This window comes from Macaca nemestrina, unplaced genomic scaffold (genome assembly GCF_043159975.1).
Source record: "Macaca nemestrina isolate mMacNem1 unplaced genomic scaffold, mMacNem.hap1 Scaffold_77, whole genome shotgun sequence".
Classification (NCBI taxonomy): Eukaryota; Metazoa; Chordata; class Mammalia; order Primates; family Cercopithecidae; genus Macaca; species Macaca nemestrina.
This window is the reverse complement of record NW_027257868.1, coordinates 155898-183761: the sequence shown is the minus strand read 5'-3', so window position 1 is coordinate 183761 and position 27864 is coordinate 155898. Positions and strand designations below refer to the sequence as shown.

The 27864-nt window shown below is 48.4% G+C and overlaps 2 protein-coding genes across 11 annotated transcripts in view; one reads left to right on the top strand and one right to left on the bottom strand.

The window, feature by feature from the left end:
- The window catches only part of LOC139361629 (disco-interacting protein 2 homolog C-like), a 156287-nt gene extending 149175 nt beyond the window's left edge, over window positions 1-7112 (top strand). The window contains exon 8 of one of the 3 annotated variants that reach the window (XM_071090304.1): window positions 6814-7112. The gene's annotated coding sequence lies outside the window, so the exon portion shown is untranslated. Of the gene's footprint in view, window positions 1-201; window positions 1525-6104 lie in introns of those variants that run through there. The other 2 variants (XM_071090302.1, XM_071090303.1) reach the window with 2 other exon arrangements.
- Window positions 1-27864, bottom strand: part of LOC139361630 (disco-interacting protein 2 homolog C-like) — a 137806-nt gene that overhangs the window by 48125 nt on the left and 61817 nt on the right. The gene's annotated exons all lie outside the window — the stretch shown is intronic.

Genomic DNA, 27864 nt, shown 5'->3' with positions numbered 1-27864 from the left:
GTCCAAAAAACAAAACAAAACAAAACAAAACAAAAAAAACAAAAAAAAAAACCCCACATCAGTATCACCATTGGTCACATGAGAAAGTGGTGGACACAAGATTTTTATGTTTTAATATTCACTGGAAAGCTCAAATGTCTATCATTGGGAAAAATGTAAGGTACTTTCCTTGAGATGAAAGTCATTTTGTTCATTTTTCAGGCCACACCTGCAAATACCTCCATCTGAAGTGGCATCTTTTGTAAGTCATTCTTTATATAAAGGCGGCCGTTAGTGGAAGAAGTGGTTCTGCAGGTTCATAGTTCAGAGGCACCAGTGCTCTCCCAAGAGATAACCATAAAATCCACAGAAGACGCACCTGTGCACACTTCCTGTTTCTCACTCAGAACATTCCAGAAGGAACCCTGAATCCCAATGCCACAGCGGGACTGAAGTTTGCTCTCACCCACACAATAAACCCAGGGAGCTCCCCCAGCCCCCACCCCGAGGCCACAGCCTTGGTCCTCTATCTGGTCTAGGGGGGCTCCTGCAGCTCCAGCCTAACAGGGAACAGAAGGCACCCACATGTCAGAAAGCCCTCCCAAGGCCCAGCGAGCACTTCTGCTTATGTGCCAGCCAAGTGCGTTTGACAATTCTACAGCCAGCTGTACGGCAGGTAGCGAGGTACCCAGCAAATACTCAGGGCTCACGTTACTAAGGAAGGTGCACAGCGAGGTACCCAGCAAGTACTCAAGGCTCACGTTATGGAGGAGGAAACCAGGCAGATAGTGAGGTACCCAGCAGGGTTCACGTTACTCAGGAGGAAAGGAGGATAGAGACAAGGGGGCTGGAACAGTCTGTCATAAGCTTTAGCATTTACAAGGCTCGCTGAAGATTATCTGATTTGATCGTCACAACAGCTCACAAGATAGGCAGAGGCAAGACTATTTTCACTTCATAAAAAGAGATCCCGAGAACTGATGATGACCACGTGCTCTTCCCACAGGCTCCCAGAAATCCTCCTCAAATCATCTCTCAGTTGTATACATGTGATAATATCTCAGTCACGTCCCCTCTCTGCAGGGGGATTTAACTGCCGCCCTGCCGTTCCTTCGCACCCCTGCCCTCTCCTGCATTTCAGCCATGCCCACCATCCATGGGGAGTCTGCACCACCCCACCCCCGCTGCTGCTGATGGCTTGGGTCACGCTTACCTTTCATTTCCACCTACAGGGACCTGTTCTTCCTTCAAATGCAGCTCAAACTCACTCATTGTGTGAAGCCTTTCCAGCCATCTCAACCGTCATGTGTAAAATCAGTGTGTGGAATGCTTCATTTAGGAGGTGCTTATGTTGGCTGTGATCAGGACCAAATTCTGAGCAAACCAGGTGGTCCCCTCTCCCCATCTCTGCTCCAGTGCACTTAAAACAAGGATTCCTGGAAGCATCTTTTTAGTCCAATTCATGCATGAGTCTGCCCCACACACTGCAGAAAAGCCCTGGTGGTCGGTGGTCAGGGCTCAGGGCCCCCCAGGTAGGTAAGGAGAGCTTAGTACCCTCTCTGGAGTTGTCGCTCAGAGACCCACAGCTGGAAGGGAAGAAAGTTGCATCCTGTGAAACATCTAGGCCCCGAGACCCACTCAGGAGTGGAAAACGGGGAAGGAGCCTTGAACAGACCCTCGGGAGGGCAGACAGTGGGAGCCACGGAGGCCACCAGGAAGGAGGGAGGCAGGCAGTGAGGCCACAGGTGATGTGGCCGGGAGGGAGGTGTTGTGACCAGAGGTGAGGTGGTGGGCGGATGACACGGCGTGGTTTGGGGAGGAGATGTGGCCAGGGGCAATGTGGCCAGGGAAGAAGACACAGCTGGAAGGAAGTGACAAGAGGGGTCTCCAGGCCCCAGACTGTGCCTGATTTATAGATGACATTTTACTTAAGATGTTATATCTAACTTTAAAGAAAAGTAGCAATTTCGACCATTGTGTACATTTAAAGCACGGTACAAATTGAGCACATTTCCCAAACCAAAGAACCGGGCATTGAAGAAAAAATTCATTTAAGATCAGAAATAAAGAGATCCTACAGCTCTTCCAGTCCAATCCCCACCCTAACGTGAATGGGGGGAAAAGGAAGTAGATTCTAGTCAGTCAGCATTAAAGGCAAAACCGATCCACTTTACTTTCTAGACAGAAAACAAGAAGCTCATCAAGGAATCCCTACAAACAGTAGCTTTAGTAGTTCCCGAAATGCAAAATTCACCTACAAAGTCAATCATCTGCTAAGTGTGTATAGAGTAATTTTTTTCATTATTGCCTTCCTCATCTGCAGGGGCTTTTTTAGACCTTGTTTCCCCTTAATTGCCTCCAACACCCAGGAAATTTAAACCCCACAAGTAAACTGTGTCTCGATTCATGCCCAGCGTCCTTTGGAGCAGACAGTCCGTTGCTCTAAGACGTTCTTGTCACCTAAGCACCGAGTACAGCCTGAGAACGCACAACACGCACTCACACAAACTCAGACAGTCAACAGGTGAGATACGGCACGTGAGGAGGAAGACAAGATAAATGAGCTTCACCGTCACCCCAGATCCGACAAGAAATGACACACGCAGCCTGCTCTGGTGCAGGTGACTCCTGGAAAACAGCCAAGGACAGCATTTGGAGAAGCAGCACCGCAGGCCAGGAGGGTCTGGGGGCTTAAGAAGGGAGGGGCGCCCCGACCAGGTACTGGGGGATTCAGAAGGGAGGGGCTCCCCGACCAGGTGGCTGGGGGATTCAGAAGGGAGGGGTGCCCCGACCAGGTGCTGGGGCTTCAGAGGGGATTGGTGCCCCGATCACTTCCTGGGGGCTTGAGGCAAGGGGTACCCTGACCACGTGCTGGGACTTCAGACGAGAAGGCACCCCGACCGGGTCCTGGGGGCAGCAGGACAAGCCCAGGGTTCCGTCGTCACTTTTCACTCCCTACTCCCGAATCTCGCCCTGAAGTTGCAGCCAGTCCAGGTATTTATTTACCCATAAAATTAAGTATCTGTGAGTAACACAAGTCACTAATCCACACAGATCTGAGTCTACAGATACCTCCCAGAGACGCCACCATCCCTTCTGGTAGAAGAACAGCCCAGGGGCCCACGCTGCTAGGAAGGGAGACTGTCTCCAGCCTGACGCTGCAGAGTCCTCAACACAAAGTCTACCTTCTGGAACCATGCCGTCTCCTACAGAGGCAACTAGGGGCATGTAGGGTTTTTTAAAATCTTTTTTTTTTCTTAAGACAGAGTCTCCCTCTGTCACCCAGGCTGGAGTGCAGTGGCTCGATCTCGGCTTGCTGCAACCTCTGCCTCTCGAGTTCAAGTGATTCTTCTGCCTCGGCCTCCCGAGTAGCTGGAATTACAGGCGCCTGTCACCGCGCCTGACTATTTTATTTATATTTTTAAGTACAGATGGGATTTCACCTTGTTGGCCAGGCTGGTCTTGAACACCTGACCTCACATGATCCACCCGCCTCGACCTCCCAAACTGCTGGGAATACACGCATGAGCCACGGTGCCCGGGCCATATAGCTATTTAAATTTGACTAAAATTAAATAAAATTAGAAGTTCTCATTTACACTTCAAGCATTCAGTTACCCCCAGGCGGCCACTGACCAGAGGCTGGTAGAGATGTCACACTCCACACTGCAGAAGGATCTAGGGACGAAATGGCTCTAAGATCATCTCAGAATCTTTATGTTGAAGCTACTGAAGTTTTACTCTGATTATTATAGACATCAGCATTCTCCCACTTAAAAATGTCAGTGCTATTGCAATGATCAGATCTGTGACTTCCCATCAGCTCTTCTCTTCCTGGACAGAGAACTGTAGAGCATCTGCACTCTGCCTCCACACTAAGGGGTAGTAGAAGGCTCCGTGTAAAATCAGGGGGAGAAAAAAAAATGAATCCCTAGTCCGCCTCTCCCCCTATGATTTTGTGAAACTCCTCTTAATATGCAGAATAACTGCCAGAGTTGCAATAAAGAAGCCGAGACGGGCGGATCATGAGGTCAGGAGATCGAGACCATCCTGGCTAACACGGTGAAACCCTGTCTCTACTAAAAAATACAAAAAAAAAACTAGCCGGGCGAAGTGGCGGGTGCCTGTAGTCCCAGCTACTTGGGAGGCTGAGGCAGGAGAATGGCGTGTACCCGGGAGGCGGAGCTTGCAGTGAGCTGAGATCCGGCCACTGCACTCCAGCCTGGGCGACAGAGCATGACTCCGTCTCAAAAAAAAAAAAAAACAAAAAAAAAAAAAAAAAAAAAAAAAAAAAAAAAAAAAAAAAGAAGCATCCGTTGACCAGGAAGCAGCAGGGAAGCAAGAGAAGGGAGATGCAAAGACCCTCCGTTCCCTCTGGGACCCCAGGCCCAGCCAGGACTGAGAAGGGCCGCACAGCCCAGCAGACCTGCACACCTGATGCGAACCATACACACGGCTTCCCTGGGCCTCGGTCCCCTGCTCTGCCCTCACTGGCCACTGTGGCTCTGGGTAGAGGCAGCTCCCTGAGCCCCAACACCCACAGCCAGTCCCCTCCTTGCAGGTCTCAGCTGTGCTCTCACTGCCTCCCTGACGCTTCTCATCATCCGCGTACCGTGTCCACTCTACCCCACAGCCCTTGCTACCGCCCACCCCACCACGGAGCCTAGCACACAGCAGGTGCCCAAGACGCCCCAGTGGGCGGGCATGCCAGGGTAGGGCTTGGAGTTCCAAGGGCCTCGTCCTGCATAACACCACAAACGCCACGGAGGCTGTGGAAGGGGTCCAGGTTTCAGGCCTGTACTCAGCTTCTCCTGGCCCCCGAGGCCAAGAACCTAGCAAGGGAGCGCAGCCGGAAGCAGGGTCCCAAACCCCCTTCATGCTCCTCAAGAGGAAGGGGGCTTCGGGGCACAACCCCACGAGCGTCTTCCTCCTGCCAGGCTGCCTGTCACAGCCCCGACACCTTCACAGCAGGGAAACCCACTCCTGTGAGGAGAAAACCACCAAGTACAACAGGAGCCACGTCCCCCGCAGCGTCTGCTGAGCCCAATAGCGACAGCAGCAGCCGGGCCCCCACTCAGCACACACCGACTCCGAACCCGCCACGCACACCACAAGGCCGACCATCTTGAAGCTCAGCTTCCGCTCGTCAGGGCCCTCTTCCAGGAGAGCTCGGCATGTCTATCTTCCCTGGGCTCACAGAAAGGAGTGGGACCCAACCCCGAGTGTGCACAAAGTTAAGCTCCCACTAGCTGTGCAGACAACCTCCCTAGCCCTGGACTGAGAAGGGGCCAAGCGCAAACAGCCATATTTTGCCCGCACAGGTACGGAATTCAGTCAGCTCTCTCAATGAAGTCGTGACAGGTCAACTCCAGGCTCCTCAGTGCTCTGGGGTTCACCTCGGGCCACTGCACCTTTGAAACGTGGCTGTGGACTCCTCTAGGGTGCTCACTTTCACGGCCCATTTCATTCAGACACTGCAGGCCCCTACCGTGGTGTCACTACCCAGGACACCCCTGCTGGCATCCTCTGAGATGCTGCTGCAGCTGCTGTGATCTGAGAACAGCCATGCACAGGCATCAAAGGGAGGAATTCTCAAGTCTCCTCCAGGGGCAGTGACTACAGCTTTGAAAGACGTTGCACTGAATCCTGGGTGAGCCTGGCTTGGTCCGCAATCTAATCCGGGTTGCTGGGGAGACACACTCTGTTGTAATTGACAGAGGCTGTGGGTTGCAGCTCTACCAAGACTGATAATTGCAACTAGTCTGAGATTTACTATCCATACTTTCTATTTGATGTTTCAAAGGAAAGCATCGTGAAGTTCCAGTAGCAAGGAATTTTCTACAATCTATCACATTAAGATACAGCAGAAATGTAGCTAAAATGTTCATAGGGTCTATGCAGAGGAAGAGATGGGTCTATTTCAGGAAAAGTGCTTGCTGGCTTTTTAGAAACATAGTGAAATCCCTGACAAGTAAAAGGTTGTTTATACTTTTTCTTTGGAACAGAGGGAAAGTTCTTTCTTATTATTTGAATACATTAACTATATTTAAGTGTTCTGGTAGACTGAGTATTAAATATTCAAAAGGAAGTAATTCTGTTCGGTCTATTTCATTCTTTAAATGTAGCTTTCAAAAACTGACAAATACCTGGCCGGGTGCAGTGGCTCACGCCTGTAATCCCAGCACTTTGGGAGGCCGAGGCTGGTGGATCACGAGGTCAGGAGATTGAGACCATCCTGGCTAACACGGTGAAGCCCTGACTCTACTAAAAACGCAAAAAATTAGCCTGGTGTGTTGGCGGACACCTGTGGCCCCAGCTACTCGAGAGACTGAGGCAGGAGAATGGCGTGAACCTGGGAGGTGGAGCTTGCACTGAGCCGAGATCACACCACTGCACTCCAGCCTGGGCGACAGAGCAAGACTCCATCTCAAAAAAGAAAAAATAAATAAAAAGTGGAAAACACCCCATATCTGCCCTGGCTCCGGCCATCTCCATGGAGTGGACAGAGCTTGAGAAAAGCTCACTGTGGAGGCGTAGAAGGCCAGGCCGGGCCGGGCCGGGCCGGGCCTTTGCTCAGCAGATGAGCAAGAGGGTCAGCCACCCTAGTGAAGAAGCCCATGTTTGCTATGTTACTGATGATACCCACATAAATTTCTATTTGCCTCCCACACAGACCTGGGATCTATGTTTGAGCAAGCGACTCATACCAACAGTCCCTCCATGCCATCATTTCCCTGACCTCCCCCAGAAAAGCCAGGCCAGGCAGCGTCCCCACACGGGCACTGGGGCCCAGGAAGATCCTGGTCCTGCCCCTCTTCTCTCTCGTCCCTGCAGCACCCTGGCTTGCTGTGGAAGCCCAGCAGTGCTGGCTGAACCCACGTTCACCTGGGGCATTCAGAAGAAGCCTCTGTGCAGAAATCAACTGGGAAGGAGGGCTGTGTGTGCTGGTGCTGGCAGGTCACTCCAATGGATTTGCAGAACTCAGTTTTCAACACAGGTGCGCCACCAAGTCCCTCAAGCCCTTTGTGAGCCTAGAGCCACAGAGCCATTTGCGGCATTCTCACAATCTCTAACAACCCTGCACAGAGGCCCTGTTTTTCCAAAGGACCATAAAATTTTCCGTGTAGACAAAGTTTGACATAATGAAATAAAGTGAAGTCACTACTTCTATTTTCTATTAATCCATTCATTCAAACAAGTATCTCTTGAGTATGTGCATCGAATACTGTGGAATTAGGATTTAGTCCATGCCTTCAAGAAATATACATCACAGAAGAAAAGGTATAGCTTGTAACTAACAGTGCTGAACAGGCAAGAAATAAACATCATAGAAGGAAAGGTAGAGCTTGTAAGTAACGTCATAGAAGGAAAGGTGTAGCTTATAACTAACAGTGGTGAACAGGACAGAATTTCACAGGCTCATCAGGAGCCACCGAGGAGGAAGCCATGATTCACATCCACCTGCAGTAGATAAATGTTTCCCGGATAAAGTAACTTTTCTACAGTGATATCTGCTCCTTATTGTTTAATCCTGCTCGATAGGGTATTAAATTACCACTTTATGTGCTGCTTATATAAAATACATCATTGTCAGGGGAGGTTATAAAATAATACTTCACACAAGCTTGGGCTGTGAATGGTGTGAGGCAATGGGACGATGTGTTCCCGTGTTCTCGAGACGCAGAAGGGTCAAGACCCTGCTTCCCTTCTCCTCCCCACCGCCCTGTTCCCAGGTGAGGGGTGGAGGCAATGCCGCCGGGCAGTCCTAGAGCTGGCTCCAGGGCCAGGACAGCACGCCCAGACTCTCTGTGCCCCATGTGACAAATACAGACTGTGGGGCAATCACCAATTTACCTGGCAGTGGGGAGAGTCCTTCGTCAAAAGCCTGTGCTTCCAGGAGCCAGGACAAAGCAGGAGCCCCTAGGAAAACAGTTCCGGGTGCTCCTGAAACCTGGGCAGAGTCACAGTCTGGCAGGAAGCACCAGTGATGCAGGTGTGCCCAAGACTGGGAGGATGGCCAGATGCCTGGAGACCAGACCGGCCTGTAGGAGATGACCACCTCTCTCTGGCTCATTAGAAACAGACAGTCTGGGCTTCACTTTTGTATGTGGAGTCTCACAGTACAGAAATATCACAAAGGGATTAGACTTCGTATACCCCAATTTTTTAAATTAAAAAAACACAATTATTTCAACTAATTCTAAATCCAACAAAGAAAAATAAATAAGTATATAAACGCATACATCCAAAATGTAAACCACAATCTCTTTACCCATAGGAGACCCAAAATTTAGTTTACCTTTTCTTCAGTATTATCACTTTTTTTTTAAGCCATTACTGAGGTGTCTCCTCACCGCCCCATGAGGAGGTTCATGGGCTCTTCAGGGCTGTTTGCTGTTTCATCGTTTTTTAGATTTAAGGGCAGGATCATTTTCCCACACTTGCTTGCTTCCCTGATCACCAATTTTTCACAAGGACATCATTGTGCCTCAGAAAACCTAGTAACTGAACTTCATTAAAAGTGAAAACAATAAGGACATGTTGGCTGCTATGACAGCATCCTCAGTCACCGAATCTCCCTGGGGGACCCGACACACCCCCAATCTCCTTGGAACTCCAGCATGCAGGTATCGCTGTGGCGGACAGGACTGACCTACCCTGGGGGGGCATGAAAGCAAAGAGAAGAGAAAGCAGGTGACTCATTTAGGAAACTTCGGTGATTCTCTCGAGTCACGTTTCTCAAGGTGTCAGGGGAGAGCCACATGCAGGGAACCTCCTTGGCCTGGCAGGTGGCAGACTCCTGGGACCCTCCTCAGACACGTTAATCAGAGAATCTAAAGGCGGGTAGACTCTGAAAAGTATCTGTAAAGGAAGGACTTAGCTCTGCTGTGACCCCACTACACATGGGGTCACGCAGGATGCTGCTTCCGGCGTCCAGTCTCCATTTCACTCTCCTGGGAGGAACACCCGTCAAGTCACAGAGCACGGTCTTCAGCGAACACCTTCCTGCGCGACCTCCACTGTCTCCCAGCCCTGCAGGAGTAGCCGCCGAGTAGGGGAAACAAGTCTTTGCTCCTGACCTGGCCACCTTGACGCTGGGCATAAGACCAGCACTGCTACGTCTCTGGGGAAAGGAGCGGCCCTGGGCAGGAATGCACTTGGCAGCCCCGGGGAGTGGCCAGGTGTGGACGACCAGGCCTCTGCCCGCAGACACGTCAGCACGGCATCCTGGAGCAGAACTTCCAGCCCAGCTGAGCCTACAGATGGCTGCAGCCCTGGACAGCATCTTCACAGTGACCCGGGGGACTGGGCCAGAGCCGCTCAGCAGGGCTGCCCTGAATTTCCAACCTGAAAAAGCTGTACAGTCGTACGTGTATGTTGCCTTAAGCCCCTAGGTTTTGGGGTCACTTGTCACACAGCGACAGACAGTGGATGTGCACGGACTCCCAAGGCCACGATGGCCTCTGCCGGCCTCACCCGGGCTGTCTCATCTGTTCCCGTGACATCACGTTTCTCAGAGCCAAAGGCTGCCAGGGCCCCCTCTTTTCTTCACGACGTCGTTACAAGCTCACGATACAAACTGAAAATACCCAATATGTAAAATACAACGTATGACGCAATACAGGGTGAACGCGCAGGCACATACACAGGCGAAACAGGCGCATGCGCGAAACAGGTGTATGAACACAGGAACAGGTGTACATGCATGAAAGAGGTGAACGTGTGAAGGTGTACACGCGTCAAACACGTGTGCATATACACATGAAAGCACCAGACATGAAGGGCTGTCTTTGGGAGCCTGGTTTTTAGACATCTCCCTCACCCTTTTACATCTGCACGATCACAAACACAGCACACCACACTACTGAGGGGAAGCCCCAGCTTCTCATGGGGGCACATGAGGCTTTTTATTTATGCCACAGGTTGCATCACTACATCCTAGAACTGCAAGGCCCCCCACTGCCAGGACTGAGTCAGGTACACCCTGTGCTCCAAGGACCAGGCCGCCTGCCAGCCCATACGGACCTGCCCCTCAGATGGTGCAGCTGCTTCTAAAACAGAGGCTCAGCCCTACCCAGAGACCTGCAGTACCTATTATTAAATCAAGACTTGGCTGTGGGTAAACGTGAAGATTTTTATTAAACATGACTCTGGAACATTCAAAGGACCATAACTGAATGCTCCTTTCACAGCCACGGCGTGTCCAGACGCTCATGGAGAAGGCCAGGGCGTGGGAACCCATGGAGCCCCGACAAAGCAGACTCGGAGCTGAGTGGCGCAGTTAGCACCGATTTTGTTTGACACTTGCCTTTTATATTCAGAATAAAATAAAAAACAAGACGCAAAAATAGCTCACATTCTATTTCAATTCTCTATTTTTGTAGTAACTGGGCCCCTTTCCCTCTGCTTTCCCAGCCAAGCGATAAATAGGCCCAGCTGGGATTTGTCAAAGTCTGGACCTCTGTTGTAGAGTAAGTGAGGAGGGTAGGGAGGGGAGCAGGAGTGGTGAGGAGGATTGGGGGATAGGGAGGGACAGAGGAAAGGAGAGAGAGAGAGAAACCCCCGAGGACTGGAGGCAGGAGGGATGCTCCCTGGCAGCCTCAGGTTCCCCATTCCAAGGTAACTGAGCTGGCATCACGCACGCGGTACCGTCATATGACTTGGCTGACACACGCCAGAATGACAACAAAATGCTTGAGGAGAAGACTAAGCACCAGCATCTTCAGATTAAGGTAGTGTCCCGGTTTCACGCTTGCCTTGTATGACATTGTATAAATTGTAAAGATAACACATTTTCTTACCAGCCACGCTGTTCCCCAAATACTAACTATAACAAAGATCAGACAGCATCTGAGTACTGAGCGTGTGTTAAGCCCGGTGAGGTAGGCATCATTTACTTTGCTAGAGAAAGAAACAGGCTCTGAGAGAAACTTCCTGAAGCCAGGCAGCTGTCTCCAAACCCACCTCGTGCCTCCTGACCCTGAAGGTGGAGGACCCAAGTCATTCACGTCAATAATTTACCTACATGCGTGTCAGATTGAGATTCAGCCCCCAGATCTAATCATCTCTATGCAGGAATGTGTCAGGAAGGTATACAATTCTATGAGTTCGACCTGGGGGAACAAAGGCAGGCACCCTCGACACAGATGTAGGGCGGAGGTGGGCGCCCAGCGCAGGAGCATGTCCAGCCCTGCCCAGTCATACAGCCACCCTGCCATGCCAGTGCAGGAGCCGCCACCGCGTCTCGGGGAAAAGCAGCTTCTCCTGCACAGGAATCTACCCCTGAAAGTGTGCTCCTGAGAAGGTGTGGACCAACATCTCAGAAATTAGACACCGTGTAACACGCTTATCTATACAGGCTGCCTATGTCAGGGAATCACCAATAATTCCCATCTCGCCATCAATTATTTCTGGTAAATACTGGTTATTCTAAGTTAACTGAGGCAACACAAGAACAATATAATGGAAATGTCAGAGTCAATCAGCTCCATCTGCTGAAGAGCTGGGACTAATGATGAAACCTAAGGAATCCTGGAGAACGCAGCAGGATCCCAGACCCCGCGGACCACCCCAGCCTCCTTCCACAGGAGAGTTAGTCGTGGGGCCAAGGAACGGCTTTCCAAGGAATCTCAGAGGATCTCAAGGTCGTGAAAGTTTAATGGGAATTGAATATTTGCATCTGAGTCACACGAGCACATTAAAAGTAAAATTTCCTCTTTCCACTAGAATTATGAGCTTGCGGCGGCGACACTGGCTGTATCTCATGCTCGTGAGATGTTTGGGCACAGCCGTGCATCTCTGGTGAATCATTTATAATAATAGGAAAGAAGTGCTTGGGCCCTCGATCCAGGACCACAGACCCCACCAACGAGGGTCTAAACAGGACAAGCCTCGGCCTGGAGAGGCTGGTGTCTGTGGGGGCTGGGAGGAGCACCAAGGAAACTCAGGGGCAAGCCCCACCCAAGCTCGGCATGTCCTACCCCACGCAGTCGACATCAGCCAGAGGGATCTTTTGTTGTTTTTTGTTCAGGAAGGAACATATTAAAAAGCCCGGGGCCCAGGGCCTGGACTCCTCAAAGCTCTCCACAGAGCCGGGTTAATTGGCACCTTCCGTCATGTTAAAATCAACTATATATGGCTGCTGAGGGCATCTCAGAGCAGGTGCAACGCTGAGCTTTCTTGCTGTCTGGGGAAAGCAGGAATTCCAGGCCTCTGCCTTCCTACCTCCCCAGAGGCTCTAGCCCAGATGAGCTCAACTTCTCCCAGGTGAGGAGCACAGAAAAGCTTCCCACATGCCCCTCAGGTCACACACGAGCGGTGCAGACCCTTGCACCTTGGCACGAGCCCTCCCAGAGGCAGAAGCCCAGCCCTGTGGCCCCGGCCTGGCAGGAGGCAGCTGCTGGGGCCCCTGCTCAGGGTTCGGCACAGCGAGGTCCAGCCACAGCAGGTGAGACATCCACCATCCGGCCATTCATCTTTAACCTAAAACAGACACAGGAATTTGGCAAGGGGTTCCTTCCCCTGACAAACCCATCCTTCCTGTTCTCATCTCTCCCTCCTGCCCCAGTACTGCGCCCAAGGCCTGACTCCCAGTTTCACAGGGAATCCAAGACAATTAAGATTTTGAGAAACTGGGAGCTACACAGAAAATGAGTCGGTAAAGCCAGTGTCCACTGATCCTCCCCTCCCCACAGCGGAGAACAGTCCTCGAGATAAAACCCACGGGGCAGGGAAGACGCGATCAAGGTGGGCAGGACAGAGGAGCCACAAAGCAGGTGGTTCGGAGAACAAGGCCACGTGAACACAAAGCTAAAGTGCTCAGCGGCTGGAAGACAAAACACAGGAGACAGAAACACTGACCATTTAAAAAGAAAAGAAAAAAAAAGCCTCACTCTTAAGAGTCCATCAAGATTTAAGTTCTCAAGTCACAGTGTATCAGCACAGACTTCTCATAATGTCTGAAACTTGGCACAGTAAACACGTGAATCAGTTCTCCCAAGTCCATCGTTTTCTTTGATGAGCCTCTTGAGTCTCAGGCTGGTTTCAAAGTAAGCCCTTCTCTGTTTGTTGATGATTTAATAATTAACATACTTGAAAACACATTGACTTCCAAATTAATCTGCTAATAAAATATTAATTACTACACTGGCTGTCATCCACAGAAAAAAACACAATCACTTTCTGGTTTTAAAAACATTAGAATTCGAAGCCGCTTTGCCCATCTGAACAGCCCCTGCTTTTGACAAGGGCATTCCAAAGCTAATCTGAAAAACTAGTCCAGGCCATGATCGCTGGGGGGTCGGACTTGCCTCATCACCCTACCTCCCTTCTGGAATTAGACAGAACTTAGACGCTTAGTCTGATGGGAAACATTTACAATCTATTCTCTCCAAAGCTACCTGGAGGATTTCCTCCACATGACAAAGCCTTGGTCTCCACAACCCCTTATCTGACAACTCTCTTAACCAACTGTCAATCAGGAAATTTTCGAATCTACCTATGACCTGGACACCCCTGCTTCCAGTTGTCCCACCTTTCCAGACCAAACCCATGTACATCTTACATTTATTTGATTGATTGTCTTATGCCTCCCTAAAAGCTATAAAACCAGGCTGGGCTCTGACCACCTTGGGAATACGTTCTTAGGATCTCCTGAGGGCAGTATCAAGGGCCATGGTAACTCATTTGGCTCAGAATAAATCTCCGAATGCTTCACAGAGTTTGACTCTTTGCTGACACGGTACCTTTCATGGGTATTCATCTGGGGGACTCACAATCAACCGGAGGCATCAGTTGCCCACTGTGCAGAAGTCTCTGCAGGACTGAGCCTCTGGCACGGGGACTCGAACCCCTGAAGCAGCAGCTGTCTCACGTCGCATGGCCTGATAGACCTGCACCTCCAGGGCTTCTCATTTCAGAGTCTCAGCAACAAATCTACCAAATGTCATCAACATCACAGAATATTCCTCGGGGCTTTTGGCTGTTGTTTCTCCCCAAGTTTACTCTAGAACCAGAATGGCAACACTCGGAACAGGATGGTTCTCAGTCACCAACCCTCCTGGTAAATACACTGTCTCCAAGGCCCTTTCCCGCCAGTCACAACTTCCTTCATGTCAGGCTCGAAGACCACCTCCCCAAGAAGGAAACCTCTTCAATCCAGCAACCACAGCTCCTGTTCCCATCTAGAGCTTGTCTGCCAGGAAGGGAAGACTCCTCATTCCAGAGACAGCAGGTGCCACAAACTCAGGGTATTAGCCATTGCGAAGGCAAACACTCATGAAATTAATAGACTTTTTCCTCCTTGGATACTGACGTTTTCTCTTCTGGAGGTCAGCCAAGGCCATCTGCACGAGTCACGAGCGTGATGGCTCCAGCCCCTCCTTCAGTGTCAGGAGTGTGGCTCCGCTCTGAGACCCTCCTGCATCAGCCAGGCCATGCACCTGTTCCCAAGACTGCTGTCAGCGGACTACAGCGATTCTAAGATAGTCAGCAAGCTGACGTTCCGAAGGAAGCATTTTAAAGAAAAATGTGTAAGTTTTATTGCATGAAATCAGCTACATCTTTTGCTACTCCAGAGGCTTGTTTTGCTTTCCTCAAGGTTCTCTACAATGATCCTGACAGTCAAGCTTCCCAGTTACAGGCAGAGGGTTGGGCAGGCCGCGTCTGATGTGTAACACACACAGAGGATCCACGTCAAAGGATTTTCCCTGTTCACCAACATCATCAGGACAAACTTTAAACAGTAATAATCTGTCTGTCTGGAAAACTGAGCTCACTTGAGGACTAATGCAACAAATGTATTTGACAAAGTTGCAGGTGGACGTTTTAGTGAATGAATCACTATTTCAAGGAGGATAAAGGCTCACTATTCAAAGGCATGTTTTTGTCAAGTTTTCTAATTTCAGCTTCATGCATTTAAATCATGAAGTGAGACTTGTACCTGATACATTACAGAATCTCTACAAAATAGACAAAATTCCAATTCTGTACCTTCACTCTCATTCTTTTCCATATGTGTACAGATGGTCGTAATTTAAGTTGGCATTGCAACAGGATTTCTAAATTAAACTGTCTTCTACTTTAAACACTACGTGTTAAACATTACACGTGCCATTGTTCAACATTTATAGCAGGGTCTGTATGGCCCATTTTAAAGATTTCTTCCTCACTAAAAACAAGCGTTTAAACAATAAATGGTCTACTCTAAAATATTCTAGAGACAGAGATACATTTGGAGAGTGGACACACTTAACACAGAAGTCCGCAACATCAAACAGGCACAACCGGCAGTGAGGGTGGAAAGGGCGCCATGTGAGTGCCCCTAAAAACACACACAAGCCTGGCTGCTTAAAAGGAATGAATATAGCTCAACACTCCTATGTGAACATTGATGTGTCTACTGCCTTACAGAATCCTCCTAGCTGAGCTGCAGGAATCTTCTTTGGAACCTTTTCTCACCTACACTGCCTACAGGTGCCCACTGGGCTCCCTGGGCAGTATCATGTCTTTGTTTAGAATATCACACTATTTGGAGGCCTGTTTAATCCCAAGTCAGAGCCTTATCATAACTCAGACACCATCCCTCAGGGCTTGTGGGCCAACTTCGGCTAATGCAGGCTGCTCCACAGTGCCCTGCAGATGGGCTTGGTGCATCCACACGATTTTAAGATTTGGGGCTGCCGTTTTCTGCAGTCACAGATGCGGACTTACAGATTCATCATGACTGAAGGCAGCACGTATTTTTATGTGCCTTCTGTAATGGTAATAATCATGGCAACATTTCCCCGATCCTTAGAAAAGCCTCCTAACAGCAGTTGCATTCCACCCCCTTCCTTAAAATTAATAGAATTTACCAAACTAGGTGAAATCAGTCTTCATGAGAAAGTGAGAAATCAGTGTTCACACAATGGCATAGTAGCTGGGCATAGAGTGTACGTCAACATCCCAAACTAAGCACCCATCACAGTTATTCCCAACTTGCAGGAAAGCTAGAAAAATTAGAAGGCTTAAAACATAATTATAAATGAAAATAACAAGAAATCAAAGTTTTTGAGGAGCATTTGTTAGCCAAGCAAGGAAAGCCATTAACCAGTGCTGATTACATTGCATTTGATTACAGCAGCCAAAGACGTGTCAAGAGGAAGAGACTTTTAAAGATTAGTCTTTCGGTAAGAATGGTTGCTTAACAAGTTCAGACTACTGGGGTATACCAATTATCAATTAAAAAGCAAGGCAAACTAGTGTGAGTCATTTTCCTTAATGCGTCAAAAATTACCACATTGGCCAAGCTGGTCTCCAACTCCTGACCTCAGGTGATCTGCCCGCCCCGGCCTCCCAAAGTGCTGGGATTACAGGCGTGAGCCACCACGCCTGGCTGAGAACTGTTTGACAGAGGCTGAGGGGAGGCTCCTGTCCCTTCCTGGGACATCCACATCCCACCCAGTTTCCCATATCGACTATGACACTCGAAGCCTCACAGCAAGGGCAGCTGCATCCCCGCAGTTCTCTGCACTCATGCCACAGCTGCGTGAGCAGCCGCAGCCCTGGAGCTGCCACTCAGCCTTATCGTGCTGGCACAAGCATATCAGAAACTACCAAGCCCCCAAGAGGGAGGATTGGGGACCCAGGGGAGTGAACCAGGAGGGAGGAATGTGGCCCAGGAGAGTAGGGAGGCGTGGGGGCCCTGGGGAGTGAACTATGAGGGAGGCGTGGGGGCTCAGGGGAGTGAACCAGGAGGGAGGCGTGGGGGCCCAGGGCAGTGAACCAGGAGGGAGGAGGGTGGAGTTCGGCCCAAGGAGTGAACCAGGAGGGAGAAGTGTGGTCCAGGGGAATGAGTCAGGAGGGAGGAGGGAGGAAAGCGGTCCAGGGAATGAAGCAGAAGGCTCTGGGGGTAGCAAGTTCACACACCACAAATACCTCCCAATCCATCCGCGTGCAGGGAGGGGATGGAAACCACACAGGACCTGCAGCACTTTCTCCTCGCAGATGAGGAGTGAGGATACCGACTCACGCACAATATCAGAGCTAAATTTCTACCACGGTGGGGAGACGCTTCATAGACCCAAATGGGTACAAAAAGAAACCAATCATACAAGATCAGTGGATGGAACGGGATCAGAAATTTAAGCCTGTAACGAGTTTTCAGAAAAAACTTCACTTGATCTGCAAGATGACTGCAGCTCTGCTTGATCATTTCTGCAAATGTCTAACTCGCGATGAGCCATCTCAGAGCCGTTCAAGAGGAGTAACAAAATCAAAACGCCAAGGCATCCTCCGTATTTTAGATAGCCTGCAACAGTATGGAAATGAGCAGCGGTGCCAGAGCTTTCAAGTTTGTTTGAAGTAAATTCCAGCATGAGGGCAGCATCTTCCTGGCTGAAGCAATGAGGTGGGCTCCTGCTCACCGCATGGGAGACCAGCTTTCAGCTAAACTGCTGTTAAGGGTCTGCAAACCATGATCCCCGACCGAGCCTTGGCCAGGGATTTTTACACGTTGAAGTTTTCACAAAAGAAATATATGCAGAGACTTCTGTGGCCCTCAAAGCATCACACGTTGCCTACTCTGCCCTTTACAGGAGCTTCTAGCTTTGCTGTCAGTTACAAAGTGTTTCTATAAAATAATGTCACTGATTCTCAAGCATGCCAGGAAAAGTCACACTTCTCAACAACCCTCAATGGAGATGCACCATCCTGTGTTTCACACAGATTTTAGATTTTTAAAAGCCAAAACAAGGGAGGTAATTCAGCTAAGTATTATAGTAACACAATTTGAGATACTTAATGATGTGTGACAACAGAATACTTGGCATTCCTGTGAGGCAATAAACTAGCTCAAACACAAAATAACAAATCAAAGCATGTTTTGGCCTCTCAAAGTGATCAGTGAAATTGGAAATAACATTCAGTTAAATGACACTTAAAAAAAAAAAAAGCACAAATAAAACAAATACTACTACACCATCACTCCTTAAATTTATTTAACTACTGCTGCCAAATAAAATGGAGAGACTTCTTACTGCAGGGTAATAATCGGCCATTGTCATCATGAAATAGACCGCTGTGCAGGCTCAGGCCCTCCAGCCCACAAAGGCAGGGGGAGGGAGGAGAAACGATGGCCAGAAACAAAGGGACAGGGCAACCATGACCTAGTCAGCAATTGTACCCTCCCACCTTTCTTCTGGACTTACAATTTTGGAGCCATCTGGGTTTACCTTCCTATGTCCATAAGTCAGCCAGTTCTCGAAGCCAGAAATCTACAATGCTTCTGGCAGCCAAGTCCTCTCGGCCTTCCCCCATGTTTTAGGGCCTCATCAGCTCACCCCTGGATAGTATCAATGGCCTCGGAGCTCCAGTCAACCTTGCACTCCACAGACTCAAGTATGCCAAGAGCCACTCCAGGCTGCCACTGCCATGACCAAAGGCTTTCAGAGACAGTCGCCAGCACTGCACAAATCCATGTGGCTTCACCAGGCGCAAAGCGGCTCCAGCATTCCATCCAGTCTGTCGCTGCTACCATAGCTGTGAGTCTAGGATGTGTCAGGAAGGGAAGGAAGACACCATGTACCTCATCTCATTTAAGCTTCAGTGTCACAAGGTGGATTTTGTCGTGCCCGTTTTATGGATCAGGAAAGTTTTAAGGAGGGCAAGCACAGGGCCCTGCTGACACAAGAGCAAGACCCGCAGAGGCCTGGGCATGACCCCCGCCCCACGCTCCCTGGGTCCTGATATCCACTCCTCCCCCGTGGGAGCCTGATCCTGGGTCTGCCTGAATTGCTACCATTCCTAAGACACGACTCACGTCTGCCCACCTCCTCCTTTATCTGTTTCCCGCAGCCCAGAGGCGTGTGTGCTCTTCCATCCAGACAGACATCACACTTCAGCACCTGCATCTGACATCACTTCAGCCAAAAGCTTCTCTCAAACCTCCCCACACACCTGCCGGTCACACAGGTCTGCACCCATCACCTTTCTCACACGAATTCTCACATATTCCTGTGTAGCACCATCCAACTGATGATAGTCTGAGAGGAGGAAGCGTTGTAGATAAGTCCACGTTCTACTTTGCTCCCAGCCCTCCGTCTTGCGTCTTGCATGAGGCAACCGATTAACAGCAATTTCATTTCAGCACAACATTTCCATTTGAAGAAACGCAGAGCATAGGGCTCTGGTCATAATTAAAAGCTTGTTTCATTTGTCATTTGAAATTCCATGTACTGCTGCAACAGCAGCACCCCCTCCTCGCCAGGCTCTGCCCTAAGGACATCTTTCTTCCGGCGCTCGATTCCCATCAGAACCCTGGCAGTGAGAGCCCCGCAGGTTTCCCAGCACCTCGGGCTGCGGCTTCCACGCTGGGCCGGCACTGACAGGACCGGAATAGTGCCCCCAACAACTACAGGATCGGAAGCTGGTCGACTGCTCTGTAGAATGGAGACATGTTAGTAATCCCCGACATTTCCACTGACAGGCTGCTCAGGTAAACTGGGAAAAATCCACAAACTAGAAAGAATCCATGGGGAGGAGCACTTCTGTCTCCAACCTGGCAGCAAACGGTGGCTGTGCAGACGATCTCTTCAGGAAAACTATCGACTGTATCTCAGGTCAACAACAGCCCCGCTGAGGGCCAAAAAATCAGCTCCCCCTGGCCCTCACTTCCTAAGGGTCAGCCCTCCCAGGCCACCTCTCCTGGAAGATCAGCTCTGACGCACCCACGACGGTCAGGAACCGGCTCTGGGACACATTTCCCAGGCTCCTGCCCACCGCCCTCTCTCTTCTTCCTCCTCCATCTCCCTCTTCACTCCCATCCGCCCTCCCCCTTTCGCTTCCCTTCTCTCCTTTCCTCTCCCTCCCTCATTTCCTTTCAGCCCTCACCTTCCTCACTGCACTTCCCTATGCAACTCAGCGGACGCATTCTCAGGTCAGTAGAGTTTTCTTTCACTCTGTTTTTATTGCAATGATCATTCTTAATGAACAGAAACCTGTTTCGGACCATGTGGATGCCACCTCCTGACCAACTGCTGCCCCGCGGCTCCGTGTCCACTCAGTGACCTCACGTCGCAGGTGCCCAGCAGTATGGCTGTGACCAGGGGTAGCAACATGGGACATGAGAGAGGTATCCCAGACAAGAGGCCCTGCAAAGCCTCCCCAGCAAACCGGAGCAAGGCCCAGGGCGGTAGGGAGAGCGCCGTGCTCACGATGTAGGCAGTTCAGCTTCCGCAAACTGTCCATCGACTGCAACTTACTTTGTTTCCATGGTTACAAAAGAACCATAAGCATTCTGAAATATGTTCTTGGTTTCATGTGTTGCGAAATCTAAGCAACATTATAAGAAAAATCACTGAATTCTGCCTGAGGCTCTAGGGGTGTTTTCCTCTCTGAAAGGAGCCCCCTTCCAGGACTTGGGATTGAGTGACAGCCTTCAAAAATCACGGTTATCCTGGTGGTAACAGGGAACTCCTCAGCCCGCCAGGAGCTGGGGCCCTCGACAGCCCCCACGGTTCCAGACGCCAGTGTTCTAAGAATCACACATGTGCAGATAGCAAAGCTTGCTGCACACACGCCAGGTGCTAACAAGCCCCAAACGTCTCACTCATACTTGCTAACCACATCGCTTCTCTCAGCCTCCACGGCGTTTCACACTCTGCCTTTATATAGAGATGAACCATGCGTCCTGAGCGCTACAAAGATTCAACTCCTTCCGGGAAGAGGGGTGCATCTTTCCATCACGGGGTCCTCACTCCAGCTGGCACAGGATTTGCAGAGTGGGCGAGTCTAATGTTGATGACACTTTCTCAATATTCCCTTCACACCCCTCCAAAAACAAGAGTGCTGCCAGCTTCTTACCGACGTTGTAATGAGCAAAATATTTTTCTCTTATTTGTCACTTTTTAACGTTATACTAGTGAAGAATGTGACTCTGCATGTACACTGTAAGCACCCACACCGTGAACATTCTGCTCTCCTGTGACTGTATTCACAGGTCACAAGGACAAAACTTCTCCATAGTAGCCTATATATATATATATATTTGTATATATATATTTTTTAACATGACTTCCACTCATCTGAAAGTCACAGATGTAGCTTTTCCTTCATAAAAAGATCCAAATGATACACAAACCAGGTTTAATAAACACATTGGTCCAGGTGGGAAAATGACCCCTCAGTCTCCCTCCCCTCAAAGACCAGGGCAGCCAGGAAACTGCGCTCTCCAGTAAATGACAGCCGGCAGGATTCCCTAAATAAGCAGCCGGAAGATTCCCATCTCGCAGAGCACACCTTTCAAGACTCAAGATGCCCCCGCTCCCTGAATATCCGACGAAGAACAGGGCTACCCAACGGAGGACTGAGGCAGTAAACAAACATGTATTTGGCCGGGGGCGGCGGTTTATGCTTGTAATCCCAGAACTTTGGGAGAAGGAGGCAGGCAGATCATAAGGTCAGGCGATCGAGACCATCCTGGCTAACACGATGAAACCCCCGTCTCTACCAAAAATACAAAAAATTAGCCAGGCGTGCTGGCGGGCACCTGTAGTCCCACGTACTCGGGAGGCTGAGGCAGGAGAATGGCGTGAAACTGGGAGGCGGAGTTTGCAGAGAGCTAAGATCACACCACTGCACTCCAGCCTCAGCGACAGAGCAAGACTCCGTCTGAAAAAAATAAAATAAATAAAATTTTAAAAGTTTTCAGCAAATAGCATCATCGACCCACAAATGAGAGGTACCGTTTTCATTCTAGGAGGGAAACACTACAAAGCACGTATATTTTAGCCCTGTAAGTGAATTCTTCGGGCATTCCTGTGTCCGCTATCAAATGCAGCACATCACCTCAAAAGGCAAAGTTCTATAAGTCGCATCCAAGGAAGGGAAAAATCATTCTAAGTTTTAGCCATCCAGTAAGAACCTGATCCAGAGAAGCCTACTTGTTCCAGACTCTAAGCGGCAATATATTGCTACAATGTAATGAAAACAAAGGGATAATTAAGAAAATTTCAATGCTAATAAAAGGCAAAAACATAATTAGATTTATTCTACTCTAGACAGAGCAGCCGGGCAGTTCACCCATACGTTATGAACGTTGCTGTTTTTCAGACAGGGTCCCAACTCTGTCAAGGCTTGACAGCAGGGGCGTGATCTCCACTGACTGCAAGGTCCACCTCCCAGGCTCAAGCGATTCTCTTCAGCCTCTGGAGTAGCCGGGACTACAGGTGTGCAGCCATCATGCCCAGCTAATTTGTGTGTTTTCCGTAGAGATGGGATTTCACCAGGTTGCCCAGGCTGGTTCCCTGGGTCTCGAGTTCCGAGGCTCAAGCAATCCGCCCGCCTCGGCCTCCCAAAGCCCTGGGATTACAGGCGTGAGCCATCACTCCTGGCCCTTTTTTTTTTTCTTTCCTTTTTAAGCGATTAATGTGCTTCAGAGTCTTGTAGGCATTTAAAAAAAAAAAAAAAAAGAACAAGCAAATTCTGTAAGGGAAAGAAACCATTAACACGTTTTACACACCTCAAAACTCAAAACAGAAATACTAAGAATAAAATGTATTTTATTCACAGAGGCATTCTTAAAGTTCTGTAAAAGTGACACCATGGACACCACCACATCACAGGCGAGTGTGGCAGGACTGCTCAGATTCAGAACACATTCTAAACAGTCCTCCTGCCACTTTCCTCAGTGGGAACACTTTATTCTGTCTTTTATTCAAATTAAGTATCTTGCAAGGGAGTTGAAGAAAACTGCAGAGCAGATTTTAAAACTTCAATGCTTTTCTCAATTTTCGTCACATTCTGATGCATTTTTACCTACTACACGGCCAATAAGTTTCAAGCTTTTTGCATCGATAAAGACAATGCTCCTTGTAGCAATAGGCTTTTTCTTTTCTATACAAAGATCTATAACTTAAGCTAGTAAACTGGGCATTTCACAAAGATTTTGCACAATTCCTAGCACAGATTTTAGCAAAATAAAACCATTATCTTTCTGCAATTAAATAACCAAACATAGGAAACTGCACAGTTAAAATAACCATTCCATTATTTTATATAAACACAAATGATAAAGGAGAGTATGCTTTGGAAAACAGTGTTTCCATAAGCTAATGATGAAGCAGAAGACAGTTCCTCAGCCTCATATGACATTTGACAACCGAAGTACTCTGGCCCAAGCCCAGCCCGGTTAAATGGAGGGGAAGTAAACATGTGACCAACCGTGGTGGGGCACTGTGATAGCCACAGTCCAGGAAAGAACAGCTGACATGTTTCTTCTTCATGGGAAAACTGAAACATACTCGAGACACCTTAATTCTTTAAAACACAGTCTGCCCCAGTACTAACCTTAAGCTCCCATTGATAAAGATTGCGATAACCAGAGGTGTTTATCCAGGCCCTCGAAAATCACGGACATGGTACATACACAACATTTTCAAACGCTCAATGCTGCCAGTATGTTAAATGCGCTGTGATACCGGAGGTCTTGTGCAGGACCAGAAGCATCGCAGCCTGGTTACCTTCCTGGTGTTCAATGCTTTGTATGTGCAAAGTCTGCTGTTACAATTTACTGGGCTTAATGTCATTCAGTTTGTCACAGAAGAGAGCTACGACATTTACTTAATTCCACACACAGATTCTCAAGTTCATCTTCCACCAATGACTGCTCTGTCCACAAGACAGCGGAGGGAAGACCCAGGAAAGGCCTGGGAGATGCCAGGTGCTCACAAACTTGTATCAGTCTGCTGGTTCTGGCTTAAAGGAAAACAGACATAGAAGAAACTAAAAGGACTCACTACATCTAATATCACAATGTTCTCAACTTTACCTTAGCCAAAAATAAAAGCGGAATAGCAAAACTACTCCAGGGCATGATTCCAGGGCTAATCTGAAACATGAAATATTTAGAAGACAAAGCTTATTGTGAGTGCAATTAATATACACATAAAACACTGGTTTCGCAAAACCCAGTCTTTGCGATTGCTTTTATAAAAAGTAAAATTCTCATGAGGATCACATACACTAACTGATTTTCAAATGAAGGGACTGGTAAACTTCAGGGCATATGATTTCTGCCACACACGAGGGGAGCAGTGAGAGAGAAGAGCTAGGAACAAGTGTGCTGAAGCTGTCCTAGGACTGAAATTCAGTTTCTGCCAAAACAAAAACACAGGAGGCTGTCAACTTCGATAGCAAGCTCTGCTTGAGAGCGTCAAGATGTTAAAATTGCAAAGGGGCTTCTCCCTGCTATAGGCACGCGTGATCCTTGCAAAAACATAGCTCAGCATCATCAAAAATCAGGAAAGAACACAAGCTTTCCAGACACGAAATCCAAGAGCAGAAGGGAGCAGAGTCCAAGCTTGCTCGGCAGAACTGTTCCCGGACAACAGCACAGAGGACGTCACAGGGAGGGCAGGGCAAGCAACAGCAGCTTCCGTGATGCCGCAAGCAGGGCCTGAGCCAGGAGAGCAGTCTCCTCCAACCTGACAAGGAGGCACGAGGAGCCACAGAGAAGTCAATTCAGGGTCTTTTTCAGAAAGGGGCAACAATGAGAAAATCTGGTCTTACCCAAACACCCCCCATCCACGGTAACAGCTAAACTCGCACCTGCGTCTGTCACCTTCCCCACCCCCTCTTGCAGATGCTCTTCCTGCACCCGGGTGCCTGTCTCCATGCTGCTCCTGAGGCCACACCTGTTGCCATCCAGTAGTGACCACGAATTCACCTTTGTCCGGGCGAAGCAAACGCAGAGTTCACACACTCTTGTACAGGTTTGCTGGCCGAGAATCTAACCGAGCTGTCCAATTCCAGATGTGCTGGTACCAAGGAGAACGCTCGATGTCCGGCATTTATAAACGGTATCAGTGGGTTCTCCTGGGACTCCCAGGCAGCCGAACGAGGGAGGGAGCTGTTACCCTGTTGCCCCGAGCCAAAGCAGCGCTGCGAGGCAAACACCACAGGCCACATCACACTCGAGCACCGACTCTTGACAGTTGCTCGTTTGTGTGTTCAGAGTTCAGGGTACAGGCGACAGACAGGCCTGATCTCAGCCATGGGACAGCAGTGATTACCCACAAGTCCCGTATCTAAGCCCCGACTTGCCCATCGGCCTTCCTTCAGGAACAATGCCCACCTCACAGTGCTGCCATGAACGCTAAGTCAGCACGTATATACACAACCAGATTCATTGCAATTGTGCTTTCTACCCCAAGTTAATACAACCAGGTGCTATCATCGAGACTGAATAACCAATATTAGAACAGAAGGTCAGGCCAGCGCTGGTGGCTCAGACCTGTAATCCCAGCACTTTGGGAAGCTGAGGTGGGTGGATCACTTGAGGTCAGGAGTTGCAGACCAGCTTGGCCAACATGGCAAAACCCCATCTCTACTAAAAATAATTTATCCAGACATGGTGGCACACACCCTGTAACCCCAGCTACTAGGGAGGCTGAGGCATAAGAATCGCTTGAACCTGTGACGTAGAGGTTGCAGTGAATGGAGATTGTACTCCTGGGCTCTACCCTTCCAGCCTGGATGACAGAGCAAGATTCTAATAAAACAATAAAAGGTCAAGATGAGAACTGATTGCCAAGGTCCACAGTCCATATACTTAAAACATAAAATTCATTAGCTAGTACTTGATCAAGTTGCTGTTTTCTTCATTACAATCTTGTATATCCTTCTAACACGGCTCAAAATGTTTACATTTGAACACACCTCGAGTATAACAAAAAATAAAGTGCCTGTATTTCACAAACGAGCAATTTCCAGTAAGGCTGCATCCTGCTCTAGTTAATCCTTTGACAATGTAAAACTGAGCCATCCTGACATAGCACTGACACATGGTGCAAGAAGAATGACCTCCAATTAAATCGCTAGATTTAGAGAACACGTAAATATAGTTTATCACTAATTCACTAGCCATTAGCAAGATTTTAAAGGAAGAAAAATTATCAGGACTGTAACTAGGAATAAAGGCAAAAACAAACATGAAGAAATTAGTCACGTTTAAATCAATACCCTTTCTGTGAGGCCGTAACAAAGTATACACAGCAGGGTCACAAACTGTCATGCTGAACTGTCACCAAGCTCTCTATGAAGGTAGTAAGAGCGTCCCAAGTCGCAGAGCCTCGTCTTCCTATTTAAACCCTAAACAGCCAACACCACTCAGCATGCAGTGAGAGCTCTGAAAGCTCAGAGGAATGCATGATGGGATGAAGGGCCCTAGCCCTGCCATCACCCTGCTGCTTATTAAAAATATAAAACAAACCCCTGCCTTCAAGGAGCCCAGATCTAACTAGTACAAGGTTTTGCTTTTAACAAGTTAACTACGAATGATGAAGACTCTCAACAGCTGTGCGAAATGTGAGGCAACCTCATAAGAGGAACTTGGCTGAGACTAAACCCAGAGATGGTTTTTTAACCACAGAAGAGGAAAGAACTGAAGAACCTTACAGAAAGTTGACAGCAATTTCTATTTCTCTATGGTACAACCTGGAATTTACCTTTGAGACAGACTGCCCTTCTGTTCTGAAAAATCAGATTATTCTTGCAATCCTCCATCAGGACTGAAATTCCCAAAGGCATGGAAAACCAAGTACTAATTTTAACCCCCCCCCCCCAAAAAAAAAAAAACTACCTATGATCTTAGATGTGAGATTTAGTATTCTCAAATTCCAAATTTGGAAATATTTTGCACAAAGTCCTTATTTTCCCTGTTTACTTGAAAGCTCTCTATTCTTTTGTCCTAAACATCTTCCTTCTCATCCTTCCAAACAATATCTGAAGATGAACTTACATATCGTTTTCAATGTTACAAAGAAGATACTACATTTGTCATGAACTGTTTATATTCACAACTCTAGGAGGGATTTTGCTACATTGTGAGGAATAACACGAGGCAGTTAATACGCCACGAATAAAGAACAGTAGAAAGTGGACACATTTCCTGATGAGTGCCGATTTCTCATTGAGCTGCTGACAAAGTTATAATACGGAAAGCTAGACAGCTGCTCTGTTAGTTCTACCTCACTTAAGTGACCGAGTCATTGTTGTTTCAGTTCCCTCTCTCGTCTGGGGATGAGACACACCTCACAGAGCTGTTTATGATTTCAGGAACACACACATCAATGAAGTGACTGTTCCTAAATCGTTGCAAAGGGTAGAGTAACCTGCCAAATTTCAACTAGGTTGTAACAAACAACTGTTTTCATCCTACACGCTCCGGTGCCAGCGAGATGGTGCGTTCTTGGATCCCTGCGGGAGCCCTATTCCTGGTGCCATAGAGCGCACACACACATTTACATCCACATAATGTACGTATATGGCACACTGTAACACGTGTACCTGCATAGAGCGTACACACATCCGAATACGTGGAGTGTACATAAGTGCACTACGTGCGTACAGAGTGCACACACATCCAGATCCATGTAGGGTACATGCATAGAGTGTACACACATCCAAATATATATAGTGTACAAACAAGTTCACTACGTGTGTACAAGCATAGAGCATACACACATCCATATAGCAAATGTACATAGGTATGCTAACATGTATGTACATGCAGAGCATGTACACACGTCTATATGCATACAGTGTACACAGGTATACTATAACCTGTATGTACATGTATATGGCATACACATGCACATCCGTATGTACACAGGTATGCTATTTGCTATATGTATACACATGCATATAACATACATTCTTATCCAATGTACGTAGGTGCACTACAGCATGCATACACATGTGCAGTGTACACATATGCACATGTATACAATGTACATCAGTACACTAACGTATAAAACGTATACACATATGCAATAGTGTACGTACATATGCAGCATGTATACGTATTATTGTGTACATATCCAGAAGTTTATTCAGTGTGCATAGTGT